The sequence below is a fragment of the Pelobates fuscus genome, chromosome 4, assembly GCF_036172605.1.
Source record: "Pelobates fuscus isolate aPelFus1 chromosome 4, aPelFus1.pri, whole genome shotgun sequence".
Lineage (NCBI taxonomy): Eukaryota > Metazoa > Chordata > Amphibia > Anura > Pelobatidae > Pelobates > Pelobates fuscus.
In genome coordinates this window covers 61,371,416-61,395,945 of record NC_086320.1, presented here as the reverse complement: position 1 = coordinate 61,395,945, position 24,530 = coordinate 61,371,416, and positions in this window count along the sequence as shown.

Below are 24,530 nucleotides of genomic sequence, written 5' to 3'. Positions count from 1 at the left end.
TTCCAGCCAATCAGCAGCACACCCTCCCTAGCAGACCCTCTCACCTACTGGACAGCATCCATTTTAGATTAATTCGGAAGCTGCAACCATTTTATTTTATTTTTTCAATTTTTTTTGTGTGCATATAAATGTTACTGCAGATACTCCCCCCAGGCACCATGTGTTACTGCAGATACTCCCTCCAGACATTCTGTGTTACTGCAGATACTCCCTCCAGACACACTGTGTTTCTGCAGATACTCCCTCCAGACACCCTGTGTTACTGTAGATACTCCCCCCAGACACTCTGTGTTACTGCATGTAACAGAACTTCATCATCTCCTAAGCCCTGTGGAATAGGACAGTGAAATGCCTGATAAAGCATCTGTTCGGTAGTTTAATTCGTTCCTTTTCGGCAGATTACTACCGAACACCGGACTGATTTGATATATCATAAAGCATGTTTTACCTTCCCAGCTTGTTCCCAGCCGTTCGCATCATTTCGCACGAACTCCGTGTATAACATATAGGTGGCCGCCATTTCGGGACTTACATGTGTTCGCGGCCATCTTGCATACGAACAGCGGTGTTTGCCTGTGAACGCATGGAACTAAAAACGGATACACAAACAGGCGAACACCCCTTGAGACCTCCATGCGCCCAGAACTTCGTGCTGGAACTACCGAACGACGGGCCGTTCGGTAGTTACACTTAATCGGCTATGGGGAATCCAGCGAACACGGAGATAGTTGTGGATGACAAGAATTTCGTATAGTTTTAACAGGCGAACGGAGACCGACTGCAGGGCCAAAACTTGTGGAACTCTTTTCGGCTAGAAAATCCGTGCAGTCGGTCAAAACTTCAAACATCCATAACTCCCGAACCCCTCAACCGAATGGGCTGAAATTTGGACATATTGTTCTCCTAACCAAGACCTATCAAGCGGTGCTGGACTTAAAGGTATACCCCCTGTTATCAGCTATACTCTCTTCCCACTGAGAGCAGGATCCAGGAGTTTGGTCCAGGGATGGAAGGGACGGCGAGACCCCCAGCCAAGATAGGGCAGCTAGGGGGCTACGGTGCCCGGTGTTGTGCTTATGGTCCTCAGCGTCAGCTAGGAAGCTTTGATTGATGGACCCACCCGGTCGGGGTGGCAGGCAGTCCATCACAACACCAATGATGTGATGATGCACGCACGTCCATGTCACTAGCGTAAAAAATGGAGGCTGTTCCTTTAATTTCATTTGAGGCCCTTGGAAGCGACCAGCGGTTTTGAGAATGCCAGCATGATTTCCACCTGATCTACCATGGAGACTGGAGCAGGGCCGGATTAACATAGGGGCTGATGGAGCTGCAGCTCCAGGCCCAGGCCCATGGAATAGGCCCATTGATTTAAAAAAAGTCGGTCAAAACTTCAAACATCCATAACTCCCGAACCCCTCAACCGAATGGGCTGAAATTTGGACATATTGTTCTCCTAACCAAGACCTATCAAGCGGTGCTGGACTTAAAGGTATACCCCCTGTTATCAGCTATACTCTCTTCCCACTGAGAGCAGGATCCAGGAGTTTGGTCCAGGGATGGAAGGGACGGCGAGACCCCCAGCCAAGATAGGGCAGCTAGGGGGCTACGGTGCCCGGTGTTGTGCTTATGGTCCTCAGCGTCAGCTAGGAAGCTTTGATTGATGGACCCACCCGGTCGGGGTGGCAGGCAGTCCATCACAACACCAATGATGTGATGATGCACGCACGTCCATGTCACTAGCGTAAAAAATGGAGGCTGTTCCTTTAATTTCATTTGAGGCCCTTGGAAGCGACCAGCGGTTTTGAGAATGCCAGCATGATTTCCACCTGATCTACCATGGAGACTGGAGCAGGGCCGGATTAACATAGGGGCTGATGGAGCTGCAGCTCCAGGCCCAGGCCCATGGAATAGGCCCATTGATTTAAAAAAAGTCGGTCAAAACTTCAAACATCCATAACTCCCGAACCCCTCAACCGAATGGGCTGAAATTTGGACATATTGTTCTCCTAACCAAGACCTATCAAGCGGTGCTGGACTTAAAGGTATACCCCCTGTTTTTGGGGTACATCCAGAACTGGGGTAAAATATTGTACGTTATAATTATGTTATGTGTTTATCTGAGGGGAGGAGACGTGGGGGTGTTACCCTGTGTATGATTGGTTATTTTCATCCTCCCCCTGGGAGTGTCCTGTGCTGTGTGTACCTTTTCCTAATAAAAAGCAGGCTGGGTGTTCCAGTCCTCAGTTCATCTTGACCCTTCAAAACGTAGCCTCGTCTCGTTCTTGGAAGGGGATTATTTGGGGATGTTATTCTGCTCCTGTTACAGCTGAACCTGACTCTCGCTCTGGATATCGTGGATGGGATTACACCAGCTTTACTTCTCCACAGCAGCTTGCAGGGAAAAAGGACGTCTTCAACGGCAGATACCCTCTCTCTACCTGGGTAGCAGTTACACTGCAGATACTCCCCCCAGCCAGAAGAGGACTCAGCCGAGGAGGTCATGGAAGAGGATGGAGTAGGAGGAGTAGAGGAGGTGGCAGCAGGCCTGCCTGCAAGTCGTGGCGGTGTCACCAACTCCTCTGCAGAGCCACGCATTCCATGCTTGGCAGCCGTCAGCAGGTTTACCCAATGCGCAGTGTAGGTGATATACCTGCCCTGACCATGCTTTGCAGACCAGGTATCAGTGGTCAGATAGACCCTAGCCCCAACACTGTGTGCCAGACATGCCATTACTTCCTTTTGCACAATCGAGTACAGGTTGGGGATTGCCTTTTGTGAAAAGAAATTTCGGCCGGGTACCTTCCACTGCGGTGTCCCAATAGCTACAAAAGTTTTTTGGTTTTTAAATGCAAGCTATTGGGACACCATATATGAGTGGCAAAGTACACTGGCAGAGGTCTGCAGAGCACACGCTGAAGGCCTGACACACCCGCTTTACGGACACTGACTGCTATTAGCTTACACAGAAAAACTTTTTTTCTTTGTAAAAGCACGCTATAGAGACACCAGATATGAGTGGCAACTGGCAAAGTACACTGGCAGAGGTCTGCAGAGCACACGCTGAAGGCCTGACACACCCGCTTTACGGACACTGACTGCTATTAGCTTACACTGAAAAACGTTTTTTCTTTGTAAAAGCACGCTATAGAGACACCAGATATGAGTGGCAAAGTACACTGGCAGAGGTCTGCAGAGCACACGCTGAAGGCCTGACACCCAGACGCTTGCAGACAACTAACTGCTATTCAATCTATTACAGTGAAAAAAAAATGTTTTCTTTTTAAATGTCAAGCTTAAGCTATTGTGACACCAGATATGAGTGGTGGCACTTGCCAAATGGGCACAGTATCCACTGAGCCTGACACAGAAGCTGGCAGGCAGGCAACTGCAATTACATTACACACAAAAAAAAAGCAGACTGATGTTCTTACCCTAAAAAGGGTTTTTTGGGGTGCTGTTCTTACAGCAGAGATCAGATGAGTCCTTCAGGACTGTAGTGGACACTGAATACCCTAGCCTAGCTATCAATTTCCCTATCTAATGAGCAGCAGCTACACTTTCCCTCCTCTCAATAAGCATGCAGCTTCAGAATGAATCTAAAATGGATGCTGGGAGGGAGGTGGGAGGGTGTGGAAGGGAGGGTCTGCCACTGATTTGCTGGAATGTGTCTGCTGACCGTGAGGCACAGGGTCAAAGTTTGCTCAATGATGACGAATAGGGGGCGGATCGAACCGCGCACCCCCCTCTCCTTACCTGTCTCGGCAGCCTCCTGTCCTGGAGCGTTGGCTCTTCCTCTCTCCACTGCTGCTTCAGGCTTTGGGTGCAGTTGCCGGATCCGTCCAGCAGGTGGCGTCTGATGCTCCAGTTGCCATGGTGTGGCGAAACCGACCTCGCCACGTGTCCTTGGAGGGGGCTGATTGCCCGCCTCTTGCCTTTGGACTATGGACCAGACTTTATGGGAATGTGATACCCCAGATAGCCATACCATGGAGCCTGTTCATATAATGAAAGACTATGGGAAAGACTTTAGCTCCATGGCAATTGTACTGTGTGAGTAGGATCTGCGCGCTATTCGGTAGTTTTGTGCGTGCAGATCCCAGCTATCTGGGGATAGGTGAAATGTCTGTGTGTTATGTGTAAATGTGACTTTATGTATTTTAAAGTGTTTTATGTCGTTTTGCAACCATGTGGTTAATGGAGTCTGCCTTTAGTCCTGGGTAATTGGATTACTTCTCCAATTAACTCCAGGGCAGAAGGGAGGAAACCAGGGTGCATTGTGGGGATGTTTTTCTGCCAGCCAGAAAGGAACAAAAGATACTTTTAGTAACTTTTGAACCCCTGGTCGGATTCATGCCATTTTTTAATATGTTGTTCCCCTGAATGGATTGATTGTGGATATGTATTTTTATGTGAATGTGATATATGGTTTTAAAGTTATGAAAGTTGTGTAAAAGTATATTTTACACTGTATGCATAATGGGATTATGTGTCACACTAAGGGGAGGGGATGTGTGGGAGGTAACATCTATGTCATTGGTTCTTTTATGCCTCCCCCTGGGTGTGGCCTGTATGTGTGAGTTGGAAATAAAAGCCAGGCTGGATGAGCCAGTCCAGAGTTCCTGTTTTACCCTCAAAGTGATGTGTCGTCTCATTATTGGGGGAGGATTTATTGCATGCTGTTCCAGTTGACTGCTAGGAGTACAAGCCTATTCGTATGGTTCCTATTCAATGGTCTACAGCATTCATATGCTTGGGAGAATTTAAAAGGCTTCTCAGATTCGGTGATTGTGGTGTCTGCCAGAGTGCTTGGAGTCCTCAGGAAGCGCTAGGAGCATCCATTAACGGAGGTACCAAGTCGGGGTGCCAGGTGATCCGTTACACATGGGAACTGCGCTGTAGGTGATGAACTCCTTTTTTTATGCTGCTGTCTCTTCTATGGTGCCGCCAGCGGTTCCTGGGGTGCCGTCAGGTAAGTAATGTTTTCCTGTGCTCGCTGGGGCGCCTGCGCTATGCTGGTTCATGTTGGGTTTATTTAAAAAAAAAAAAAAAAAAAAATCAAAATTTTTTTTTTTCTAAAACCTAAACAAAAAAAAATCCAAAAAAATAATAATCAAAGAGTAGCAGTCAGCCGCGCTCAGTGTAGTACTCTACTGGTGCGACGGTGCGTCCACCGGTGGGTGGGGGGCAGTGCGCTTGGTCCTCAGCGCGGCAATTGGAGGGGAGTTGGGCCTCTTCCTCATTGGGGGCTGCGCCACCTCTCCCCTGTGCACTCTCGCAAGGTATTCCCCTTTGGCCCTTGGGGGGGGATGCTCTTCCCTGGGGGCACTAGGGGGGGTAGGACTCGGGCGGCAATGATCTATAGTTCCGTTATGGGAAATTCCTAATACATTGGGTTTGGGGTTCACTATTTTGTATAGCGTGGTTGGGGAGTGGGCTGCGCGGCGTGGCGCTGTTTTGTTACCAGGACACCACTTGGGCTGCATGTCATACTTATGGTGGCCTGGGTTGGTGGCACTATGAAAAACATTTCTTCAGCGCCTTGCGGTTTTGCCCTCTGTAGCGTGGGATCAGATGGACTTAGGCCCCTGGCTCTCCATCGTAAGCCACCCGGTGGCGCATAAAGGGGGTTTGTCCTCCTTTCCTGGGGGGCGGCTCTGCCCCAGCGGCCTTGCAGCAATGGCCAGGTTGTTGCAGGGAGTTGAACGTCAGCCTATGTAAGTGGGGTGGGTCATGCTGTTTTAAGCTCAAATGCTCCCATCGTGGTGGGGGCTCACTCTGCCTCCTGCTGTTTCAAGAGGGGTAAGTACGGGAAAAAGGGGACATGGGGGCACAGGGCAGCGACGCCAGTGCTTGTAAGTGCGATGTGCCCATGGCTCAACCGCTACTGGAATTGGCAGGCCGTGGGGCTCCTGCTGGAGGGGGTCACCCGAGGCTTCGGTATCCCTTTCTTGGAGCGCCCGGATTCGGGGCGGTGTGGACCTTGAAGGAAAGGTTAAAAGATCTTCGTATGTATAGATTGGTAAAAGTCGAGACGGGGATATGATAGACAGTTTAAATACTTAAGGGGAATCAATACAGGAGGGAGGAGACTATGTTTAAAAGAAGTAAAACTTCTGCAATAAGAATACATAATCTTAAATTAGAGAGGCGAAGGTTTCACAATAATACCCAGATGTATTATGTTAACGGAAGGGTAGTGGATGCGTGGACTAGCCTTCCTGCTGAAGTAGTAGAGGAGTCTAAGTGGGTGTGGGATATGCGTAAGGCTGTCCTACCTATAAGATAAGGCCAGGGACTAATGTCAGTGGTTAGGAAATTGGGCTGACTGGATGGGCCGAATGGTCCTTATCTGCCATCACATTCTATGTTATGTTTCTAAGTCTGTGCTCGAATTCCCGCAGATGGTGCTGGATAAGCTCCTGCGGGAGGTAGCTTTGGGGTGGTTCGCGGGGTCAGTTGAGGCCCTGTCGCTCCCCAAGTTGCAGGTCCCCCTTGGGCCTGGTGCCCAAGTGGGAGGCAGGGGATTTTCGTCTGTTCATCGTTTGCCCTGCCCTCAAGGGGTATTGGTGAAAGATGTCGGGCGTCCTAGGCATCCTTCGATGCTGCGGTACGCATGGTCAGGGCAGTGGGCCCTGGGGCTTTGCTAACGAAAGCCGACGTCGGAGCCACGTTTCGCTTGTTGCCAGTTCATATGGATTGTCATCAACTCCTGGGTGGTGGGTTTGTGGTTGGTATTATGTGGATACGTGCTTCCCGATGGGTTGTTCGTTACCTGCTTTTACGATGAGTGCGTCGGCGCTTTCCTGTAGTGGGTGGTGCGGCAGGAGGCAAGGATTGGCTCGTTGCTGCGTTTCCTTGATGGCTTTTGTGTGTGGGCCTTCACTGACTTGTAGACTCTTGCTCGACTCGGTGGAGCTTTGGGGTCCTCTTGGAGCACGATAAGACAGTGGGGCCCAGTGACGTGCCTTAGCTCCTTGGGTATCGAAATTGACTCTGTGGCCATGGAGTGCTGGCTGCCGCGGGTTGAGGTTGAGAGGGTGTGGCGATGGCCAGGGGTCTGGGGAGGATGCAGCTGTGTTAGGGAGGTTATCTTCCGCTGCCAGATCAGGCCCATGGGGCAATTGTCCCGCAGGCGCCTGGTGGCCGCTACTACCGGGACCACAGTATTTTATCCGGCTCTGGAGGTCTGGGTTTTCTTCCTGACCGAGTATATTGGAAGGTCACCTTGGCAGGCGCCGGAGGTGTCCAGTTCGGACTTGCCCCTCTAAACGGACGCGGCTTACTGGATGCTCTGTCTGGTTGGGGTGATTCTGGGATCGCGCTGGTGTGCTGACATGGTTGGAGGCGTGGTCCGCCTCCGACTTGACCAGGAATTCTTGCCTTCCTGGAGCTTTTCCATTGTGGTGGCATTGGATTTGTGGGGTCGGGAGCTACAGGACCGTCGGGTCGTTATTCACTGTGCCAACCTCGGGGTTGTCCAGGTGATTAGCCAGCTCTCGGCCCCCCCCTTTTTCTTTTTTGGCACTTCCCCTGCTCCAGCGTCTGGTGCTCCGGTGCCCGTGTCTTCATGTGTCGTGTAGGTCGGGTTCCTCTTGGGCCAAAGTACTCCAGGGTATGGGTGAAATGGCAGGCGCGGGAGTCAGAGGTGGGTGTATTTGCGGGTTCGCCTGTTCGTTACAAGGTCTGTTGTGACTGCTGGAGCATTTGGGTTTCGGCGGATATGTCTTTCCTCCGGCGTGTCCTTGCGCGTGTCCAGTTTAGTTTTCTGGTTAAGTCCCAGGGTTGGGTGGCTGTCGCCACGGAGTTTCTGGTATGGCATGTGGTGTAGGGCCCGTGCAGGGGTCGGTTTTTGTGGATCCAAAGAGGCCAGTTTTGGGGGCCCTATGGGCACAATTGTGCCAAGTGCTCCCAGAGGTATGCCTCGTCGTTTCTTCATTTCTTTGGGGCCATGAGGATTGGGGTATTGGTGGGTCCGAACTGGTCAGCAGGTAGGGGAGGATTCTGTTTGCGGATGTCCGGGATGGTCAGGACCTGGTGTCCTTCAAGACTCGTCCATACAAGACCGACATCCTTTGCAAGGGCAGGTGGGTCCCGCTGGCAGCGGTCCCAGGATTGGACGCCTGTCTGGTCTGGGCGCTCAGGGAGTCCGCGGTACGGCCGTACGTGGCTGGCCCAATCGTGGTATACGAGGAGGGGAACTTCCTCTCCCATTTCAATTTGTTTGGCGGTCATTCTTTCCGCATTGGCACTGCGACGGAGGCCTCTCGGCTGGGTATGCTGAATCGGGATGTGCGGAGGATAGGAAGGTGGGACTCTAGGAGATTTGTTCCGGTGTGCGGGACCCTGTTTTGCTCCGTTGATTGTTTTTTCCTTCTCGGGGCGGATGATTGAGCACTCGACGAGGAACTATTGGCGGCAAGCATACATCTGGAGTGCGTTGGAGTGCTGCCGCAAAGGGTTTATCCGTTGGGTTTGACGGTTCGTTATAGGGGTTTTGGGGGATGCCCATTTCATCAGGTTTTGAGAAGGATACGGCAGATTGGTTGCGGCCGGATGGGGTTCATTTGTCTGGGGTCGGGCTCAACCGTTTTAATCTGGCCATTTGAGAGACGGTGGAACAGGCCATGGTTGGTTTGTTTGGGGTCCCCCGCTGATTTTAGGCTTAAAACAGCGGGGTTGTGGCGGGGGTGTGTCCTTGCCAAATAAGGGATGGTTTGGTAGATTAGATGAAAAAGGGGGATAATGGCCGGGTCTCATCCTCCCCCTGTCTCTTATGGTGAACCTGGAGGAGGTACCAGGTTGGACGTGTCCCCACTGGGTTGTAAGTCGACCAGTGGGGAGCATTATGGTTGGGCCCCACCGAGTGGGTGGGGAGCCCTGAAAAGGAAGATGTTTTTATTATGCCGAGGGGGGGAGGTGAGAGCCTTGGGGAAGTTAGATTGGCAAGGACGGTTTCTTTGGTTACTGTATGACTATATGCAGATTGTTTATGTTAATTTATGATAATTATTATTTCGTTATATGTTAAAAGGAGTTATACAGTATTTGGTTGTGTTAATAAATGCTGTGGCCTGTTTTCTCTAAGAAGTTGTCTGTCGTTATTTGAAGGGGTAAGTTATGGTTTTATGGGGGATGAAGGGAATGCTATCCAATGCCCACTACGTACATACATGAAACTGTTCACATCAATAAAGAAAATGGCTACTGTGCACAATGTAAGTTGCATTAGAAATCCATAACATGAACATTTAAAGTTCATAACATGCAGCCTGCTATGACAATATAAAACACATTTCTTTATATTATTAATGTTATTAATTCATCCATTAAGAGATGAGTTTTATATTGTCATGGTAGACTGCATATAATGAATTTTACATTGTCATGGCAGTCTATTGCAGCTTGCGCAGCAGCCATTTACATTGTTGGAATAATGGAATAGTAGCCATTTTCTTTATTGGTGTGAACTGTTCCAACCCAGAAATACCTGGGGTATTGAATAATTACAGGTTTAAACTGACAGGTTCAGTGACAGGTTTTTATAATAATGACCATCATCCATTTTTAACTCTCCAAGTTATTCAGTCACATTATCCCACACCTACATCGATTGTTGAAGTGAGTGTGGACTGAATGGGTTGGGTGAATAATGCTAGTGTGACTGAATGACTTGGAGAGTTAAAAAATGGATGATGAGCATTATTAAAAAACAAAAACAGTTTATGTTTTGAAAATGCCCACAGGGCCAGATTAAGAGCCCAGTGGGCCTGGTGCTGACAATTATGATGGGCCTAATTACATGATCATATCGACCAAAAACAGTAAAACACTCCCAAGCGTCATGTATCTGATGGAGATGGTGCTGGAGAGAAAGAAAACAGCAGCTATAAGAAAACACATACCCTAGGCTAATCTCTCACTAATTTATGTTTTCATCTTTCAAGCAAATCCATAACCCCTAACAGCAGTGTCCAGTCAAGCAGGAAGTCAATGGGCACGGTAAAAGGGTGTGCCACTGACACCAATCATGTAACCTGCCAAAAGGGGCGAACATGCCCAAAAAGATTACATGTCTGCCCAAAGAATTAGGCCAGCCTGGCATGAATGCATGTCAGGCTGCCTGCCAATCATGCAGCTGGCCAACTAAGGGCATACTATGCAGACAGCACCCTGAGCTTGGCATAAATGCATCTAATGATGTGCTCGCTCAACGCTTTCTAAGGACTGTCCCCTAGCACTTGCTGGTCCACTTGTCTCCTTACCTTCTTACTAGCAAGCAGACGCTCCTGGTATATAGTCTGGGACAGAGAAAAGCTGTGTAGTGAGTGTAGAAGAAAGGGAACATGCCACAGTGTTAGAGAGACCAACGTCTGCATTACCTTAAAGGATCACTATAGGGTCAGGAACACAAACATGAATTCATGACCCTATAGTGTTAACACCACCATCTAGACCCCCTGAGCCCCTCATGCCTCCATTAATATAGCAAAATATTACTGTATTCAAGCCTGAAGCTGTAACTCTGCATGCTGTTAGACTCGGAAAAACAAGCAGTCTGCTGACATCATTAGAAGTGGTGGCCTGATCCAAGAGAAGTGCTTCCCCATAGGATTGGCTGAGACTGACAAAGAGGCAGATCAGGGGCAGAGCCAGCATGATTCAAACACAGCCTTGGCCAATCAGCATCTCCTCATAGAGATTAATTGAATCAATGAATCTCTATGAGGAAAGTTCAGTGTCTGCATGCAGAGGGAGGAGATACTGAATGTTTGGATGCATTTTAGGCAGCCATGACCCAGGAAGGATATCTAACAGCCATCTAAGGAGTGGCCAGTGAAGTTATCACTAGGCTGTAATGTAAACACTGCATTTTCTCTGAAAACAGCAAAAAGCCTGATGGTAATGTGTGATAGAATTTGTCTTGATTCCAAGGCTCAAGCTTATAGGTGTCATATAATGATATCCTATATTAAAATTGGCTAACTTGGAATCAGGATTGATTCCAATCAGGATTGATTGCTTGATGCTTGAACAACACTTAAGACCATATATGTCTAAGTCCCGGGAGCAGAGAGCCCCCACCCAAGATGTCTCTACTCTAATCTTGTTGTTCTCTCTTACCCAGAAACTTATTTGTTATGTATACATGGCGCTCATTCCTATGTCTTATCCTATGTCCTATTCCTATGTCTTATCTGTATTCCCTTGCTATTTTTGTTCTAAGAGTATTTGCACGTAAGCACTTACTTTTTAAATGTATAAAACCCAGCTGATGAATAAAAAACGTCAGAGGCTTATTTTGAATACCAACAGGTGTCTGGTGTCTAATTCTTGCTTCTCCGAGTGCACTTGTAACAACAATTTGGGTTTCCTCTGAATATAACAAAGATCAACATTCTGATCCACAACAATTTGGTGCCGAAACCCGGGATCAGACGAATCCAGTTCATCCGGACCCAGAAGGGTTGGCTCGGAGCCCAGACGGTTAATCAGCTGCAGCGGGTAAGAAAAAGCTTTTATTTTTCTACCTATAAATGATTTTGACTCTCTGGTGCTCTTTGAGACCCCGGTCCGGGTGGGTAAGGATTTTAAAAACGTCTGATCTAAAGAACTTGTTTTCTGTGGTATTATGGTTATATTCAGGTGGAGGTTGTGTTATGTCTTGTGAAAGGAATCTTGAGATAGTGGAATAGAACTGTGGGTTGTAAGTTATTTTTATTGTTTGCCTTGTCATTTGTTTTATAATTTGAGTTAGAATCCTCCAAGGGCAGATCTCCTGATCTGTATTTAGAAGACAGAACTGTGAAAATTCCACTGCAGCGGTCATAAGTGTTTAAATACACTGTTATTGTACAGTTTGTCTTGGTAAGGAAGTAATTAACCCTTACAAGTTTTAAGATGGGTAGCTCTGAAAGTACCCAAGGGGGATTTACGGCTTTGACTATTGTCAAGCATCACAAAGGACAAGGAGCAATTAAGAATGTTAAGAGGTTACTTAAGAAAGCTGGCATGCCCTCAGAGGGCACTCTAGACCCACATATATGGAGTGAATTTATGGCAAATTACAGAGGTTGGTTAGAAGATAATAACTTAGTAGAAGTTGCACAAAAATGGCATGATACTGCTGTTAAATTAACTAAATGTGGTTGTAGAGAAACCGCCAGGAAAGGTGTACCATATTATCAATGTTTTGGACCTCTAGGGTCCCAGAGTAGGCAGGATCCTGGGAAAAATCTTGTAAACCCACCCCTTTACCAGGATAATGCAGGGACTCCTTTGGTCCCTAAAGGACAGGCGCTTTCCCTTTTACAGAGATCAAAACCTCTCTTTCCAGTAATATTACGCAGTGGGACTTCATATGGTCCCCTAGCAGCCCCTGTAAGACCTATGGGTTCATTAGAGCAGGCAGATAGTCCAGACTTAAAGGAACCCTTAGTTGCCCCCATAGACACCCCAGTGGGGCCATTAGCTCCACAATTTTCTACTCCAATGATACCCAAAAGTTGAGAGCATGTACCATGAGAACAGACAGCCGAGCTCAAGTATCAAATACTGGGAAGAATATAAGCCCTGGACACCCAGTGAACAACTGGCAATAATACAGCAGCTGGCAGATGTTGAAAAGGCCCCCTTAGCTCTAGTCCAGTCTCTATCCACAATTCAAGCTACTTACCAGTGTACTTGGATGGATTTAAAACAGATTGTGGCACTAAAAGCTGGCCCCATTTTGGCTAGAATAATTGCTAAATATACTGATGCCCATGAAGATAACCTCAGAAAAAGCAACATGCAAACAGTTGAATGGTTTAGAACCAAGTCTGCATCTGGAGCATGCTATGTCACTGCAATAAGAGAATGGGCTAAGGTAAAGACAGAGGAACTAGCCCATAAATTAGGAGATATATTACAAGGGAAAGATGAACCTGTAGAAACATTTTTCACCAGACTACAGATGGCTTGGGAGGCATTGGGTTACACAGATATTGAAACCACTTCGACCAGACTGCTTATTAACTGCTTCATGGATGGTATCCACATACCCATAAGGACTGGTCTCCAAAATGCTAGACCTGAGTGGAGAAGTTTAACCTATGGTGATCTGGTGAAGGTGGCTAGGGGAGTGGAAGCTAATCTAAATACTAGAAAGAGGAGCACACCTCTAATGGCTGTAACTGTCCCTAGAGCTGACGGAGACAGAAGGCAGGTAGAATGCTGGAATTGTGGCAGGAAAGGACACATTAAACGTAACTGCAAGTGTCCTCCTAAAAATAGAAAACCCCAGGATTCTAATGATAACTCCCAAGACAGCCAACCACCTCCACCACCTCCCCCTCCCCAATAGGAAATTGGCAAACCAGTGTCCCTACATATTATAAATATCCCTGACTCTGCAGGACCCTCACCCATTTTCGATGTTACACTACCTGGGGGCCGAATAGTCCCTTTCCTGTTGGACACTGGCGCTGCTAAATCGATGTTACAGAAAAAATATGTGTTCCCGTATGAGAAATCTAATGATGTATTATCATGTGTAGGGGTGGATGGTATCGAAAATGACATTCCCCTTACCCACAAGCTGAAATTGAAGCTACACGACTCTACTGCCCTTGTGACAAGGCTACTTGTCAGCCCTAATGCCCCTGTTAATCTACTAGGCAGTGATATACTGTCTGCTCTTAGTGCAAATATCCAGTATAGCCCCACTGGAAAAGTAACATTGTCTGTGCCTTTAGAGGACAGACAAATGATATCTCTTTCAAATGTTCTGGCAACTCTCACTATGCCCAGCCATGTGCCAGAACCTACCATTGACTTGTCCTCAGTCCCTGATTCCTTATGGGCTACAGGGAAGACAGATACAGGCAGACTCTCTGTGCCCCCAGTCAAGGTGAATCTCCTGCCCGGAGCCAAACCTCCATACCAAAAACAATACCCCCTAAGCCCAGCACAGGAAGATGCTATTTCACAATCTGTGCAAGAGTTTCTGCAGGCAGGGGTAGTTGTCCAGACCACCTCCCCTTGTAACACACCATTGTACCCAATTAAGAAAAAGCAAGAGAAAGGTAAACCTGTGGTATACCGTATGGTACATGATTTGAGGGCAATTAATGCTGTAACTGAACTGATTGCCCCTAATGTTCCCAACCCACACTCCTTGTTGGCACAAATACCACCTTCCTCTAAGGTATTTACTGTTATTGACTTGGCAAATGCATTTTTCAGTGTCCCCCTGGATCCCGACAGTCAGTTTTTATTTGCATTTACACATAAACACAAACAGTACACTTGGACAGTATTGCCACAGGGCGCACAAAACTCACCCACTATGTACAGCATGGCTATGGCCCAGATTCTTGAAGAATGGGAGAGGCCAAATAATGTAATTTTATTGCAGTATATCGATGACCTACTCCTATGTTGCGATAATATGGAATCTTGTATTGTAAACACTCTTTCCTTGCTGAAATTCCTGGCAAAAGCAGGCTGTAAAGCGTCAAAAACGAAACTGCAAGCTTGTGTAGAGAAAGTTATTTTCCTAGGACATTGCATTTCCCAGGGCATAAAACATCTCACAGAGAGTAGAAAGGCTGCAGTTCAAAATATTAAACCCCCCCGCAGCCTAGCCCAGCTTCGTACATTCCTCGGTTTGATATCTTACTGTCGTCCTTGGCTGCGCTCTGTAGCTATCTACATGCAACCACTGTATGACTGTCTTGCCAACGAAAACAAACCATTTAAATTAAATCATGCGGCAGAAAATGCCTTCTATACACTTAAGATACTGGTAACGTCAGCTCCAGCACTGGGTCTCCCAGATTACAGAAAGAATTTTAACCTGTTCTGTACTGAGCAATCAGGTTATGCTACATCTGTCCTTACACAGGACCATGGTGGTAAACAAAGACCAATAGCTTACTACTCCACCAGATTGGACCCTGTTGCCAGGGGTGCCCCCTCATGTGTTAGGGCAGTGGCGGCTGTTACTGCCCTCCTGGACAAAGCCACTGATATTGTTTTAGATAATCCGGTGACCATATACACACCACATGATATCAACAGCATACTGTCACAAGTTCAACCAAAACACATACATACTGCAAGGCATCTCAGAATGCAATGTGCCTTGCTTATGCCACCTAATGTTACTCTTAAAAGGTGTATGGTAATAAATCCATCTACATTACTTCCCCTGGATTTAAAAGAGGGGAGTGGGAATGGTACTTGTACTTCTGATCTTTTTGTAAATTCACTTTCACCAGATGAGTTAGCTGATGCCCAGGTACCCCATGATTGTGCAGCACTAATGGCACAAGAAACAGCAGGTTTTTTGCATGTAACTGATTCTCCATTATCTAATGCAGATTTTGAGTTTTTTGTAGATGGTTCCAGATATGCTGATGAGAAGGGTAATTTCCACACTGGATATGCTGTAGTCTCTGCACATGAGATAATAAAAGCTGAACCACTCGCTCCTCACTGCTCTGCACAGGAGGCAGAGCTGAAGGCACTCGCTGAAGCGTGTAAAATGGCTTCTGGTAAGACTGCTAATATTTTTACAGACTCTCGCTATGCTTTTGGTATAGCCCATGATTTTGGCCCTATTTGGCGGGCTCGTGATTTTCTCACCTCAGCAGGAACTCCAATCAAGAATTCTGAAGCCGTGAGTGCACTTATGGACGCTATCCTGTTACCCACTCAAGTAGGCATCATCAAGGTGGCAGCTCACGTGAAGATCACAGATGAAATTTCAAGAGGAAACCACAGAGCAGACGAAGCTGCCAAGCAAGCAGCAATTCAAGTTCATCCCTCTAAAGGTAAAACCTTCCTACAAGTTGTTCTTACAGATGACGCCGTTGACTACAATATACTGTTGAGCTTACAAAGACAGGCAAGCAAGGAAGAACATGACCTCTGGAGGAAACAAGATGCAGAACCTGATGATGACAAAATGTGGAGAAAAGGTAAAAGACTGTGTTTGCCACGAGTATTGTACCCCATGATGGCCCAGATTGCCCATGGACCTACACATCTATCCAAGATGCACATGAACAGCTTAGTAAACACCCATTGGGTAGCACCCGGATTTACTGTTGTAGCAGCTAAACACACCCAAGCTTGCATGATTTGTGCTAGAAACAATCCAGGACAGGCTGTCAAAACACCGAGTAAGCACACACCAAGGCCACTTTACCCGTTTCAAAGACTGCAGATAGATTATATTCAACTACCTAAGGTAGGAGTGTATGAATATGTGTTGGTGTGCATTGATCTCTTTTCAGGTTGGCCAGAGGCCTACCCAGTGTCGAAAGCCACAACAAAGATAACAGCGAGTAAGCTTCTGAAGGAACTGGTATGTAGATATGGAGTACCTGAAGTGATTGAAAGTGACAGAGGTAGCCATTTCACTGGGGAAATAATGCAAGAAATTATGAAAGCCTTAGGGATCAGTCAGGCCTTCCACACCCCTTATCACCCCCAGAGTAGTGGGAAAGTAGAAAGGGCAAATGGCACCTTAAAGAACAAGATTGCAAAAGCCATGCAAGACACAGGGAAGCCCTGGACTGAATGCCTTCCCCTAGCACTCTTTTCTATGAGATTCACCCCCAATTCCAGACATGGCCTATCCCCTTTTGAGATCCTGTTTGGATGTGCCCCAAAGACAGGCCTCTATTTTCCCCAAACCCTCCAGATGCAGCATGGTAGTATGACTGCCTATGTTCAGGCCCTACACCAAAGATTAGACAAGGTGCATAAACAAGTCTTTGATTCTATTCCAGATCCAGACTCTGACTCTGCAACTCACAAACTGCAGCCTGGTGATTGGGTGGTGATAAAGAGGCATGTGAGGAAAGGACTTGAACCACGCTTTGACGGTCCATTCCAAGTGCTCTTGACTACGGCTACCTCGGTAAAACTAGAAGGAAAAGCCACGTGGATACACGCCAGTCACTGTAAACAAGTCACTCCGACTGATCCACCAACATGAAGCTGTTCATATCCTTTACCATATTATGCTCTGTTCAGATATGCTACTCTGACTTGAGACCAGAAAATAATAATGCATGGCAGGAAAATATATGGTTGCAGATAGCAAAGGCTTTCAATTTAACCTCCTTTTGCCTCAACCCTCTCCTTAGTACTGAAAACGCCATAGAATCTTGTCTTATAGCTGTCCCCACACCAATCTCACTGTTGAGGAAGTACCTACATACCCATAGACCCCATAAATCTCTACAACTATATTCTTATGCCTTCAAACCACTGGTAGGCATGCCCCCCCTATCCCTGAAGACAATTAATGTGACAGGCGCTGAACTATGTTGGTCTTTTTCATGTAATTGTTCAAGAGACCCTAATACTGAATCCCTGTTTTGCCCCACATGGTGGAAAAATACCACGAATTGTAGAGCCCTGAGCACCACTATGAATTGTACCAAAACTCACCAAGTTATGAGTTACCACTACAATGTCTATCTTCCTAAAGGATGGACTTTCTCCTGTGGAAATATTACTTATGCTTATGTCTCAGGTAACATTACAGGAGGTCCCTGTGCAATTTCTCGACTAACCATGACCATGTTTTCCAAATCTGACCTGATCACTAAAACTATCCAGCTACACAAACTGCTGAGAGACAGGAGAGATGTTAAAAACACCCTTACTTCTGATTGTAACTCTGAAATCACTCTCTTATCCAAAGCCGAATACTCTGCCCTAGCGTACACCTTGGTAGGAGTCCCAGGCTTAGCACTGTATAATACCCGAGTAGTTAATGCTGTAGCCTGTTCCCTTGCAAAAGGTTTAAATGCCACTTCACAGGCCCTAGAAGAGCTACTTATGGACAACCAGGCAAATAAGAAGGCAATCCTTGAGAATAGAGCAGCCATTGACTACTTACTAATGAAACATGACTTAGGATGTGAAGCTATTGAAGGTATGTGCTGTTTTAACCTATCTGACCATGGCACTATGATCCATAAACATATAAAAGATTTACATGACTTAGTACAGGATATCAAACAAAATAACGGCTTCTTTGAGGATTGGGATTGGACATTTGGGCTAGGAACATGGTTGACTTTACTAATTAAGAAAATTTTGTACTTTTTGCTATTAGCTATATTTGTCATTATGGCTATTTTTCTAACCTTTAGATTTTTTTCATGTCTACTAACCTCTCTATGTAAAAGCAAACCTACTGTTGGTCGTACCTTAACTTACATTCCAGCTCCGACTTCTGAAGGGTTTTATGATGTTACCTCGCCTAACAAATGAAGGAACTCTCCTCTGCTGATTCTGGTGGTCGCTCAGTCCAAGGGAACCGTGGTGAAGCAATAAATGAAAGTCCCACAGGCTTTGGCTAGCAGGCCTGGATATACCTTGGACATTTGGGTGACCCTTGGATCAAAAGAGGGGATTGTGATAGAATTTGTCTTGATTCCAAGGCTCAAGCTTATAGGTGTCATATAATGATATCCTATATTAAAATTGGCTAACTTGGAATCAGGATTGATTCCAATCAGGATTGATTGCTTGATGCTTGAACAACACTTAAGACCATATATGTCTAAGTCCCGGGAGCAGAGAGCCCCCACCCAAGATGTCTCTACTCTAATCTTGTTGTTCTCTCTTACCCAGAAACTTATTTGTTATGTATACATGGCGCTCATTCCTATGTCTTATCCTATGTCCTATTCCTATGTCTTATCTGTATTCCCTTGCTATTTTTGTTCTAAGAGTATTTGCACGTAAGCACTTACTTTTTAAATGTATAAAACCCAGCTGATGAATAAAAAACGTCAGAGGCTTATTTTGAATACCAACAGGTGTCTGGTGTCTAATTCTTGCTTCTCCGAGTGCACTTGTAACAACAATTTGGGTTTCCTCTGAATATAACAAAGATCAACATTCTGATCCACAACAAATGATTCTACTCAACAGAACTAATTCAATAAATTGTAGTTGTTCTGGTGGCTATAGTGTCCCTTTAACTATATTCATTGTCAGCCAGTCCAGTCCACACAAGTTTTGTTCCCATGCATCCCTCTTAAGTTTCCATACTTAAGTAAGAGTATGTGAAAAGTAGTTAGGGTTGCCACCTTTCTTGGAAAAACATACCGACCTTGCTAATTTGCATAATTAAATATGTATGGGTGACATCACATGATGTAAATCACAAGGAGTGACATAAGAGAAAATGCTGTAAAATCACCAAAAAACTACTTAGTTTGATTCTGCTGTATAGATGGATACCTCCCAGTGCCCCTATGTCTCCCAGTGCCCCCATGTGTCAATTACTCCAGGTCTCAGTGTTCCTATGTATCAGTGTCTCAGTGCCCCATGTCTCCCAGTGTCCCTAGTGTCGTGTCCCCAGGTCTCCCAGTGATCCTATGTATCACCATGTCTCAATGCCCCATGTCTCCCTGTGTCCCCATGTATCCCAGGGTCCCCATGTCACTAGGACACTAGGAAGACGGGGAGACCTGGGGACACGGGGGGACCTAGGGACACGGAGACACCAGTGACACTGGGAGACTACGGGACTCTGGCTGGGACACATGGGAACACTGGAAAAATAGGGGATACTTGAAGACATGGGGACACAGACACCAGGGACACAGACACTAGAGACACTGGCTGGGGGACATGGGGACATTGAGACATGGGGGCACTGGGAGACATGGGGACACTGAGACACCAGGGCCACAGACACTAGGGACACTAGCTTGGAGACATGGGGACATTGAGACACTTGAGGCACTGGGAGACATGGAGGCACTAGGAGACATGGGGACACTGAGACACTGGCAGACTGGGGGCACTGGGAGACTAGGGGTCACTGAGACGCCAGGGACACTGGCTGGGAGACATGGGGACACTGAGAGACATGGGGACTCTGTGTCCCCATGTGTCTCTGTGTCATAATGTCTGCCAATGTCCCTTAGTGTCTCAGTGTATGTCTCCTTGCAGCCTATCCCCCCATCCCTTACTTCCCTGAGCTGTAGGCTGTCTCTGCAGGGTGGGAGCTGCTGTCTGGACTCTCTGTAGCTGCTCCCCTGCGGATCAGTGATTAGAGATAGGCAGGGAGGGATATGCTGATACTTCCTATCCCTGCTTCTCTCCATACACAGCGACCCCTACTGGCCAGTGCTGGTATTGCATAGTAATCTCTTGTTTATACTGAGAAAAATACCAGCATTTGTATTGCCAGTATCACTGTAATATTGGAACCAGCCAGGCAGCCTCAAATACTGGCTGTGCCAATAAAATAAAAGCCAGGTGGAATCCCTAAGAGTAGTGTGTAAAAAAAAAAAAAATATTTTTTTTTTTTTTTTTAAATCAATGGGCCTATTCCATGGGCCTGGGCCTGGAGCTGCAGCTCCATCAGCCCCTATGTTAATCCGGCCCTGAATGCCCATCATCCATTTTTAAACACTTTAAGTCATTTAGTCAGATTACTGGGTCCCCTCCATGCAGACCACATTACCCTAGTTGATGGGGGAATGCAAATGGGACTGAGAGACTTTGAGTCTCGTGTCATCTGCCCTCTGCCCTGAGTTTGTTGGTGCTATCTATGTCCCCAGACAGCTTGACGACGGTGTGGCGGTGCCTTCTCTGTCCCCAAACAGCAGGCAGGTTATGAATGAGGAGCAAATATAAAGCCCCATGTCCTTTTTTTATTTGTGTCCAGTATATGAACAGTGTATTTTTCAATTGTGTTTACAATGCAATTTCCCTATTCAGAAATAATAATAGTGCAGTTCTATTGGCGGTCTTGCATAATGATGATTTAACATGCAATTTACATTTATTATTAAAATGGGCCCTGGCTTTGAAGCCACAGCACAGACAAAACGAAAAAGCCCTGACAGCTGCTTATCGGGCCAACCTTGTTATCAACTTAAGAGGTATGAGGGGATAAAATTTAGAATAGTATTTATAGTTTTACATGGTTTGTTTTTCTATTTGAAATTGAAATCTGGTTGCAGGGGCAAGTCCCGTGGTTGCAGTTTAGTTTAGGGGCTCAAGATCTTTAGATCTTTAGATATATTGGAAGGCGTAGCCTGAAGTTGTGGGAGGGGTTACCCGGCTATTTAAACTCAGGCCCCCTACACCACTGGGCTGATGCTGCCTGGTTCATGACTACTTCCGGTTCAAAGGTCATCAACACAGACTGCCTAAAACTCCAAACAAGCTGGTCTGGGCCTACTGTGGCTCCCATGCCGATCGGACCAAGTTTTTCCCTGCTCCAACAACTCCCATCCTGCTGTTCCAGCCACATGTGGTCAGAGACTCCCACGCTGATTGGTCCAAGTTCTCCCTGCTCCAACAACTCCCATCACGCTGTTCCAGCCGCATGCGGTCAGAGACTCCCAGGACGATCGGACCAAGTTCTCTCTGCTCCAACAACTCCCATCATGCTGTTCCAGCCACATGCAGTAAGAGACTCCCACGATGATTGGACCAAGTTCTCCCTGGTCCAACAACTCCCATCACGCTGTTCCAGCCACATGCGGTCAAAGTCTCCCAAGCCGATTGGACAAGTTCTCCCTGCTCCAACAACTCCCATCACGCTGTTCCAGCCACATGCGGTCAGACTCCCACGCCGATCGGACCAAGTTCTCCCAGCTCCAACAACTCCCATCATGCTGTTCCAGCCACATGCGGTCAGACTCCCACGCCGATCGGACCAAGTTCTCCCAGCTCCAACAACTCCCATCACGCTGTTCCAGCCACATACGGTCATTGACTCCCACGCTGATCGGACCAAGTTTTCCCTGCTCCAACAACTCCCATCATGCTGTTCCAGCCACACGCAGTCAGACTACTCACCTCCTCTCCAGAACTGGCTGTTCATTCCCGCTGGCTCTATGAGACCCCTTACCGGCTTATCGGGCCTTTTCCTGGACCAAACCTCCGTGTCCACCAAGTCTGGGTACTTTCCAGCCACATAGCTGACCTCTCGTTTGTTTCCTGTACCAGTCAAATCCACGAACCGTGAGTCTGCCCGTACGGGCCAAATCCATGAACACACAATTGTTCACACGTTTACGTTTTTACATACCGTATATTCTGGACTTTTTCCCGTTCAGGACTTAAGTCAGTTCACCTACTCCTGCCTGCTCTTTGTTCCATTCCTATTCGCTAGTTTCTTTTCGTCAAATTTCTACCGAACTAGTCTCCAGTCTATCTCAATTACATGCTTCCATCTTCCATTCCATGCTTCCATCAACGGCCACCACAATCATAGTACCAATTCGTTAGTTTTACACTGTTCCCTGATACATGAAATGTCCAGGTTCTTTAGCCTGCTACTAGTTATCCTTACATGCCGCCTGTAGTTCTGTTATATTTGCTATGTTTCTTGTTATTATTTACGATTGTGCATGGATATTGTCAGTTTCCCATTACTAATTCAGCTCTGGTAAGCATTTAATATTCACTACATATATAGCATTACCATCATATATCGCATATGTCTTATTCTATCACTTATGGACCTGGTACTGTTCTGAGGCAGTCATCACGTTCACATTTGTTACCATGTGTTATGGCCAATCTGTATACTTGCTCCCACGATAGGTATATTACTTATTTGGAGGACGATCACCTATTCGCTAAACCTTTTTTGTAACACGCCACACTCCTATGTTCATATGTATCGTCATGTTCCCTGGGACAAACCCTAGTGTACCAGGCTTTACCATACAATCATATGTTCCCCCTGACTCTACGTCAAAATAATCACGTATCATGCCCTAAAGGTTATTTACTCATTGCTGCTATATTCTACTCAAGCAAGTTCATCATCCTAACCGACCCTTGTATCACTAAACCTACAGCAACTCCACTCTAACTGTTCTATGTTACATCAGCCAACGCTGGCACGCAATTCCTTTGCCAGGCCGTACACAGGCCCACGCCCGGGGATCCTTAATTTCCCACACATACACCCTCATTCCCATGCTGGCACGACCATAATTAAATATTCTAAGTCCTACCGGGATAGCTCAAAACTGCCATCATAGCTTGGTATTCCATATCCCCCTATATGTATTTTAGCTTAAGAAGTCACAGGACCAATTAGCGGTCACTCATGACTCTGCCTATCCCCCATTATTGTCGCAGTATTGGTTAAACACTCCCCATGGTCTCTGGTAATGGCCTAGGATCCTCACCCTATTCACTTATAGGGATATTTGATTTATGTCCTATGAATCTTGTACCCACCATTGTAGGGTCAGGATTCTAACAACTATGTCCTCAGGTTACCTATTCATAGACCAGCCTCAAGAACAACCACCCCGATTATACAGGCGTATTTCGTTCACAGTAAGTCAAGCCCAATTCCAGTTCCAACTTGCCTCCCACCATCATTTCCCTGTAGGTTCTCCAATATCTCATTCCTCTGGCAAGGAAACCACATTCTACCCCAAGCAAGGTATGTTTACCCACCTCGCTACTACCCATTACTCGTCCCATTCTCGGATCCGCTATGTCAGCTATCGGCCTGGTACCCAGCTATGCCAGTAACTAGCCTCATCATTATCAGTTCCGTGAGGCCAACACCCATCTTCATCCGCATATGGAGGTACACGCCCCTCGGCCCAACACATAGCTAACGCCTCACATCAACCTCTCCAGGTTACGAGTTAGGGCCTCACCCAGCATGGCCTCTTATATTGACTCTTTTTACAGTCCCCAAGAGGCCAACATTCTTGCCACACCTTTCAGTGGCCCCTGCCCACTAGTCCAAATCACATGAAGTCAAACCGTTGATATCCACTCTACTTGCCTCCATACATAACATCAACGATGGACTACAGAGACTGGAATCTCCACAGGCACTGATGCACATCCCAGCCACAGGACTCCCAAATCCCTCTCATGGTTATGTTATCCTTTCAAATCCCTCCCTTAGCACATCGGTTTAAATTATTACTCCCTCATACTTTGTGTCAATGACCATATGCAAAGACATCTGGAAAGGTTAATTTAGTCTCCTTACTGATTGCCTCCCACAATGTCTTAGAGTCTTACTACTACGATGATCTGTACGTCGTTCTATACACCAGAATCCCAGACTCAATCAGAAACTCACTATCCCAGAATTCATCCTAGCCTTCAGACTTTTGTGATGTAAGTGGCTCTACTTCTCCTCACCATAGAGAAGGTTTGCATCGACAACCTGGAGTTTTACCTCTAAGCACAGCCTTTCTGTCACTCAGTCGACTTCTACATCAAGGTTTCCACACACCAGTTCCACACAGGTCTGGTCACACTCCTGTCCGGTATTCACGAGTGTCAGAACCTTCTGTCTGCATTAATAGACCCCGCAACACAATCACGTTGCTTAAGAAGGTATTCAACCATATTAATTACCCACCCCTAGCCTCAACTCATTGATTTCCTCTAAGGAATTCTCCCAGCACTATGCCAAAGGGGTTGACCAGAGCTTGGGTGGGCAAGACAGACATTTCCTATGCCTCCAAGCTTCTACCTATTCAGCCATCCCAAGGGCATGT